Source organism: Limulus polyphemus, unplaced genomic scaffold (assembly GCF_000517525.1).
Source record: "Limulus polyphemus unplaced genomic scaffold, Limulus_polyphemus-2.1.2 Scaffold32, whole genome shotgun sequence".
NCBI lineage: Eukaryota > Metazoa > Arthropoda > Merostomata > Xiphosura > Limulidae > Limulus > Limulus polyphemus.
In genome coordinates this window covers 145,640-154,041 of record NW_013665642.1, presented here as the reverse complement: position 1 = coordinate 154,041, position 8,402 = coordinate 145,640, and the positions used below count along the sequence as shown (strand labels likewise).

Below are 8,402 nucleotides of genomic sequence, written 5' to 3'. Positions count from 1 at the left end.
AAAAAAAAAAATTGGAGAAGGATAGTGAGTAGATTATTTAACTTTTCTTTACGTTCTTATGAAACGCAAACAAAGCTGGAAAAAAATTAACTCTTCTTAAATTCCAGAGAAAGGAGAACTAAAGCCTGGTTTCCCTGGCCACGTTTATGTTTGTGGAAGGATCGCTGTTTACATGATTCTATATCAAGGTAAAATAAAAGATGTTCTTTATAAGTTTCATAAAGGTTTACAATAATATTTACAGAACATTGGCTAATACACTTAACATCTATGTTTAATTCAATTAAGTTCTTTCTTTTTGTTCGTGGATGTTCTTTCTAATTGCAATAGTCGATAATGCAGCAAAGATGTAATCCAAATATTTAAAGAATTACTAGAAAATTACTATCTTCTCTTGACCAGAGGGAAGGAAATCAGCCACCAGCACCTGCCGTAACAAGGGGATTGGTTTTCACATATATAACGCACTTGGTACGGTATGGCCAAGTGGTTAGGTCGCTTAACTCGCAATCTGAGACTCGCGGGTTCGAATCCCCGTCCCACCAACATGCTCACCCTTTCAGTCTTGAGGGCGTTATAATGTGACGGTCAATCCAACTATTCGTTGGTAAAAGAGTAGCCCAAAAGTTGGCAGTGGATGGTGATGACTAGCTGCCTTTCCTCTAGTCTTTCACTGCTAAATTAGGGACGGCCAGCGCAGATATCCCTCTTATAGCTTTGCGCGAAATTCAGAACAAACAAAATATATAACGCTCCTACAGCTGACAGTACTGAGCATACTCGGCAGTAGCACGTTTCGAACTCTAGACCCTTAGCTCCTCAGCACTAAACGCTAATCACACCCAGTCCTTCAATAAGTCGCAATAATTTGTAACAGCGAATCGGAATAGTTCAAATAAACTCTTTCTGTAAACATTTTAAGCCCTTGAGGCGTTCTAGTTAACTACATATTTAACAATAAGGACTAAAATCAAACGTAAAGATAAATAGGCAAGTATTTCTACAAATTTCAACTGTAAATTCCGACTTTACTAACAACAACAAAAAAGATAAAAATTACACTTATAAACGTTGGGGTCGTGGGTGCATTATAAGAGTGACAGTTAAATTCGACTATTCACTCTAACAAAAAAGTAACCCAAGAGCTGGTGGCGGGTGGCGGGAACTACCTTTCTTGCCTCTAGTCTGTCGCTTAAACGTTATAGATGGCAAACATAGATAGCTCTTGTGCTCCTTGCGCGAAATTAAAGAAAACAAACAACCAGATTAACTAAAAACAGTAACTGGCTAAGTACTTAATATTGAAAGATACCGTTTGAGGAAAAGAAGACTTATAAATCTATTATGTAATAGCAGATTCAGATAAATTCCAGCCCTTTCAACGAGTAAAACTGTCCTCCTCAGGGCCCAAAGCAGTATGCAAATAATATTAAGACGGTGAAACGAGGTGACATAATGATTTAATGTGACACTGAGATAGCGTTCTTCAAGTATCTGCAGTAACCGAGCTGCAAGTTTTGGATTTATTTGTTTGTTTAAAGTTAAGCACAAAGCTACACAAAGGGCTATCTGTGCTCTGCCCACCACGGGTATCGAAACCCGGTTTCTAACGTTGTAAGTCCGCAGATATACCGCTGCGCCACTGGGGTGCGCAAGTTTTGGAACCTGCAACAACAAATCAAATGATAAACACAAGGCCTAAATATTAAATAGCGAAAAACATGTATCCACGCTGGAACAAGACTTAGAAAACGCTTAGATATGTTTAAAATGCTTTTACCAGTGAACGCGGGAGAGAACAGAAACAGAAACATTCTAAGCAACTGAAAAAAAAAAAATGAAGAACATTTCTAATTCCATTTGGTTCAAACCAGGTAATTGTAAATGAAACAATTATGGACGTTCATTATTTCAAATACAACAACTATCAAACACACTTTCATTAGAGCCACTTGAATAAGAAAATATTAATCTGTAGCTCATGCCTGTTTCTACGTCACCTATCATCTATGATGCAATTCCTTATAAAGCATTTTAAATGTTATTTTTCATGTATTATTAGGGACCATTTTATTATTTCTTATTTTTTACATGTTAAATTGTCTAATTCTCATTCTTTCTCACCTCGTTATCACTGTGGATATACTATATGGTTAAAAAAACAGGCATCAACAATTTCTATTGCCATCTCGTTTAGATTTAGCTTCCCCCCCTCCCGCAGAGATTGAGCAATAACCCCTGACCACAATATTCATCTGATACAGGTTATTGTATTGTTTTTTGTATTCTCTCATGAAACATTTTATATTACTAAAGGTAAATCAATGCTACAGATAATATTAGTAAAAAGTATGATGTTTTTGACCATGCATTTACTTCACTCCTTATATTGCGAGTCGGAGAATGAAGAATATATTTGTTTGTTTATTTTTGAATTTCGCGCAAAGCTACACGAGGGCTATCTGCGCTAGCCGTCCCTAATTTAGCAGTGTAAGATTAGAGGGAAGGCAGCTACTCATCACCACCCACCGCCAACTCTTGGGCTACTCTTTTACCAACGAATAGTGGAATTGACCGCACATTATAACGCCCCCACGGATGAAAGGGCGAGCATGTTTGGTGGGACAGGGATTCGAACCCGCGGGTCTCAGATTGCGAGTCGAGCGCCCTAATCACTTGGCCATGCCGGGCCACGGATACATATATATATATCCAATAAATAATTTTCGAACTTCAGTTTCCCATTGCTATTAATTCTAATGTGATTGAAAACCTTGTAGTGTCATGCTGTAATATGCTCTTTCTACCATAAACCACGAAATCAATAGGCAGGAAAAAGAGAACATCACAAACTGTGTTATATAACACGTTACTCTTCTGCTTTCTAATTTCTGGTCACCTGCTCCAAAGCTGGTAAGTTTGCATCATTTGCGTTAAAAAGGGAGGAAAATAAGCCAATTAAGGTATTATTATTAGTAGTAGTATTATTATTCTTCGTAGTTGTTTAAACTTTCTGTAAGTCTCTTGATTATTCAGAATAAATAAAGCTAACTTTGTCAAGTTTTCCTGAACTGTTTTTAAAAGTTTAAATTATATTGTATCAAACCATGCATTCAGCTTTCTTTTACGCTCACAAAGCTTTCGATTGGATTTGACATTGCGAGATTGGGTAAAAACATTTCACTCTAAAGTTCAGCTGTTATATTTTTATAACTGAATTAAAGTTCCTCGCAAGTCGTTCTGATAAACACAAAATTAAGAGCTCAAAATAACTGTAGATTTTAGTTTGGAGATTTTATAAGCCACTGTACCAAGTACCAGTATTCACTTTTTATATAAGTTTCTTTTCCCATTTAATTCTACACTGCCATCACACTGGAAATTCTTTTACAACCATGTAACGAGATCACCAGCTTTGTAACAAGGTTACTCATTGGTTTCCTTGTTAACGAGACTACCAGATTTCTAACAAGATAACTCACCGGTCTTCTTGTTAGCAAGTTCACCACCTTTGTAAAAATTTAACTTATTGGTCATTTTTGTAGCCAGATAATTGATTGGTCTTCTTATTAATGAGTTTATCAGCATTGTAACAAGATAATTAATTGGTCTTTTTATTAATGAGTTTACCAGCTTTGTAACAAGATAATTTATTGGTCTTCTTATTAATGAGTTTACCATTTTTGTAACAATGTAACTCATTGGTGTCTTGGTAAGGAGTTTACAAGTTTTGTAACCAGATAATTCATTGGTCTTCTTGTTAATGAGTTTACCAGCTTTGTAACAAAATAATTCATTAGTCTTCTTGTTCTCGAGCGGAAACAAATTATTTTAAAAGCCCAGTTTTTTAGCCTAAAAATCTCTCAAACGTGTTGAAATTCTCAAAATACTTTTTTTTTCGTTTTTAATATAGATTTATGTCTTACTAATAACACTGTAAACGCAAAATAAAAAAATAAAGAGATATTACAAACCTTCAGTAAACACCCAAGGTCTTATTTGTACTATTCTAATGGTTACATTATCAATAGATTGTAATTCAATATGACTGGTCGGTGTAACGTGACTCCATTCCTCAGGATCTACATGTACTGGTTTTTTGCTAATATACGCCCCGCCTGAAACCTTGTAAACTACAGTTTCTAACTACTTATTTTCATTTTTAGTCGTTTGAACACTTTTATCCCACGTAAAATAATTATTCCTATGACGTTATTGTAAATACGTTTCATTATGTATAACAACAACAAAAATGTGTATCTCTGCTTAGTTTTAAGACAATACAGAATATGGCTTTTATGTTATCAATACTGCTTGATTTGTGGGATTAAGTAGTATCATTCATTGTTTCTATCATCAGTTTTATTCTTCCTATGCTACATCACTCCAATAATATCTCATCTTAATGAATAATAATAAAAAAGATATAGTGAATGATTTAAGATCAGAGATATCTGTGAATAGTTTTACATTTAATTCCGAAGTTTAAATCATAGGTTTTGTTGCAATGACTCTTTGCACTTTCGAGCTATGTCGGTCTAAGTTCTGCAACTTTTATATACATCTAAATGTAAAAAATATTACTCCCTATGAGCTACTCCTTGCAAGAGGAAAGACCATTGCAAATATAGACAATCCTGAAGACGCATTTCACGCAGGCCTAAAATGGGGTTTCGTGCCAATTCTCAAGAACTTTCACAGATAAAGAATAAGCTAAATGCTAAATTATAGCAAATTTTTAGTTTTTTCTCTTTCTGAAAAATTAAGCTGTTATCAGGAAAGAAGTCCAAAGATTAAGAGGAAAGAACCTTTCAAATGCACGAAATTCTAGATCCGCCCTAAACTGCATTACAAGGTTATGTATGATCATAGCGTAGATCTATGAATAAGGTCGCGACTTCATGGATGAAACCAAAAGCTGATTTCTTGAACAGAATCTACTGTCTATAAAGATCATAAAATATGTGGTTCTGCTCACTCGTGTTCGCTTTAGTCAGAAACTGTACTCTTAGATATTCAAAATTTAGGGAAAGAACAATTCCAGCAAAAGTAAAACAGGCTGTTTTGAAAATTTATTTATTCTTATTTTAGTTGAGTAAGGAGGAAAATATGTCGGGTAAGTCAGGGGGATTCCCGTTCCTGCTTTTACACGAGTTAAAAAACCCACCTAAAAAGTTTTTCGTGAAAAACAATTCTGGCAAATTTTTCCTTGTACTTCGACAATAAACTTGTTTGGCTGGATATTAGAGATCATATACACGACTTGATTTCACTTGTGACAAGAAAAAAGCTAAGCAAATATAAAACTACAACAAAAATTTAATATTAAGATGTATTAAACTTAGATATAAATGTTTACAACGTGACGATATAAGGAAAGTATGGATTGGAACAGGTGAGGCCCTCCCTCGGTGACACAGCGGTATGTCTGCGAACTTGCAACGCTAGAATCCGGGTTTAGATACCCGTGGTGGGCAGAGCACTTATGTTGCTTTGTGCTTAACTTCAAACAAAAAAAAACGAATGAAAAGGAACATGTAATACAGCAAAAGCAAAACGTTTATTGATTATTATAATCGAGCTGACCATTGTTACTGAACATGCTTACTATATACAGTAAAGAAAATATGGAAGAGATACAAGTCTATTTCTGTATAAACGTTTACAAATCTATGACTGATGACTTCAAAAGATAAAAATAAACATTGAAAATATGCACAGTTTCCCAAAATGCCTGTGGGTGATACAAAACACAAAAATAGACAATGAAAATATGTACAGTTTTCCACGTAATTTAAACTAGATCTTCAAAAATTTGATCACTGTTTGAAATCATTAACAAATCTTAAGCTCTACATCCTATATTGTGTAACTAAGAATAGCAGGTTTCGTACATAAGCACAAACGATGAAAATAATTTCCCCGAAAAGGGGCCGAAAGCCACCTGGAGGGATCACCTGTTTTAACTTCACGCACCACTATACAGTATGTGTTGTCTGTCAGTCAGTTAGTAGATACTAAAATGACGTCACACAAGGGACGCTTAACGTTGCAATTTGTACTGTGGTGACGTCAGTGAAACGTGCGCATGCCATGGATCGCGAGAAGAATGATGCACTCTGTAGGCTACAACACAGCATGACATATGAACTTCAAAAGCAAGAAATAAAAATATTTGTTACCCTTACTTTTGGTTTTATTTACTCTTGAAACAGAACACTTTTGAGGACTCTGCGGAGGTACATTTAGTATAGTTTATCAAAATGCATCATGACTTTTGACGTTTTTAAATCAACAACCCCCTGGATATGTTGTAGCTAAAATGAGAATTATAACACCGGCAGTTTACAAATAAACATTAATCTGAAGTTCGTTAATTTCATACATCGATATTGTTTTACTTATGAAAATAAAATTAACGTGTATATATCTACATCAGTTTCACTCAATGATAGTTTTAGGCACACGCAATCCATGCAAAGTCTATGGTGCCATGAGTTAGTGAGGAGTCCATGGCGCCTGTGGTCGCGACTGAGTTACTTTGCGTGTTTGAATCAAGATGGCAGCTAAGTAAAGTTAACTCTCATAGTACTATAAGCCAAGTTATCCGAGTAATCTTGCCTGTAAACAATGCACGTATAGCCTTTTTAATTATTTTTTTTCCAATCCCAAAGCATAGATTTATATTTGCTAAGTAACTATCGTCTTTTGAGAATATAATTATCCATGTTTTGTTTTTCACATGATTTTCCTTCTTTTTCACTGGTTTTTATTAATACATCTAACGTCAGCTATGATTGTATAACGTTCTAACTGTCTCTGTAAGTCTGTATTCTTGCGATTCCTGTTGTAAAATGTAATACTTTCGATTATCAACACGTAAAGTAGTTGATGCCCTGTTTAAAAGTCATGGTATCGTAGCGTCGTATTACTGGTACGAATAGGGAATAGGGGTTATTGAGAGTATAATGCCGCCACTAGTTTCTTATATGTCAAGAACTAACATTATACATACAAGCAACATCATTCTTTTTACTACTCAAGTATACTGTATATTATTTTAAATTTTTTGTCACAAAGTAAAAAAGTAAGGAATCTTTAGTTTTGCTGTAGTATAGATGCTGGTTGCTTTATTGTTTTTAACAGTCTGGACTAAAACTAACAATTCTATCTTCCTACAGACACAGCAGCGGAAATGATGTCAATCTTGTCCATGTAATATACAGTTTTTAGTGCATAGAGTCCGTTGCAGTAGTACCTCAATGGTAAAGTTGACAGCTTATACCGCTAAAATCCGTGGCTCGATTCTCCGCTGAGTACACAGAATAGGCAGCCCATTGTGTAACTTTGCACTTAACAACAAACAAACAAACAAATCTATAAAGTAATCCAGCTAGAACAGCCTTAACCAACCGAAATCTTTTTGTTACGATGCATGCATTAACTTTCCCTTTCTTGTGTGTTATATATATATATATATAAGTGAGAAATAGATATAAGAGAGGAACCTATAATATCTTTCGACAATCTAATGATTTTGCGCATGAGCACTGAAGACGTGTTTTTTTTCTGAGTTCGTAAATCAAAACAGGATTTTTCAGTGACGAATAGAAAGTTAGAGTAGGTGTAGTGAGATAACCCCATTTTTTCAATAGCTTCTCACAGTTCAGTCTAGTTTAATATTACATATTTAGTAGAATATAATCAACTCCGGGGAAAGGCTAGTGGAATACACAGAGGACTTGCTGCCTGACGGTAATAGGTAAGTCTTAGTTTAACTGAATGCATGTCTAGGCCAATAATAATGTAGAAGGCAATAGTCTTTCACATGACACCAAACAATAACTGCCACAGGCGCCGCAGTGTTAAGATGAATGCTTGTGGTTATGTAGCGCCTTTATGAAAGCAAACATTTGTTTGTTTGTTTCAGAAGTTCGTGCAAAGCTGCACAAGGGCTATCTGCGCTAGGTGTCATTGATTTTGATGTGACAGACTGGCTGGAAAGAACTAGTCAATAGCACTGTGATGAATTCAAATTCGGTGACGAGGAACCCACTTTGAGACTAATAATGGCTGGAGAGGGCTTGAATGGGTAATGAAGAAAAACTTTAATATAAGTTTAACATAACAGCAAATGTACAACGTTTCGACAAGGTTTTGTCATCATCAGGTGACGAGGAACCCACTTTGAGACTAATAATGGCTGGAGACGGCTTGAATGGGTAATGAAGAAAGTAAAAACTTTAATATAAGTTTAACATAACAGCAAATGTACAACGTTTCGACAAGGTTTTGTCATCATCAGGTGACGAGGAACCCACTTTGAGACTAATAATGGCTGGAGACGGCTTGAATGGGTAATAGAAAGTAAAAACTTTAATATAAGTTTAACATAACAGCAA

At 35.2% G+C, this 8,402-nt stretch overlaps 1 protein-coding gene across 3 annotated transcripts in view; it reads left to right on the top strand.

Moving 5' to 3' along the window:
- The first annotated feature begins 7,645 nt into the window (after positions 1–7,645).
- LOC106460227 (clavesin-1-like) overlaps positions 7,646–8,402 on the top strand; it is a 24,216-nt gene continuing 23,459 nt past the window's right edge. For all 3 annotated transcript variants that reach the window (XM_013919914.2, XM_022387245.1, XM_022387233.1), the window contains exon 1: positions 7,646–7,762. The gene's annotated coding sequence lies outside the window, so the exon portion shown is untranslated. The remainder of the gene's footprint in view (positions 7,763–8,402) is intronic.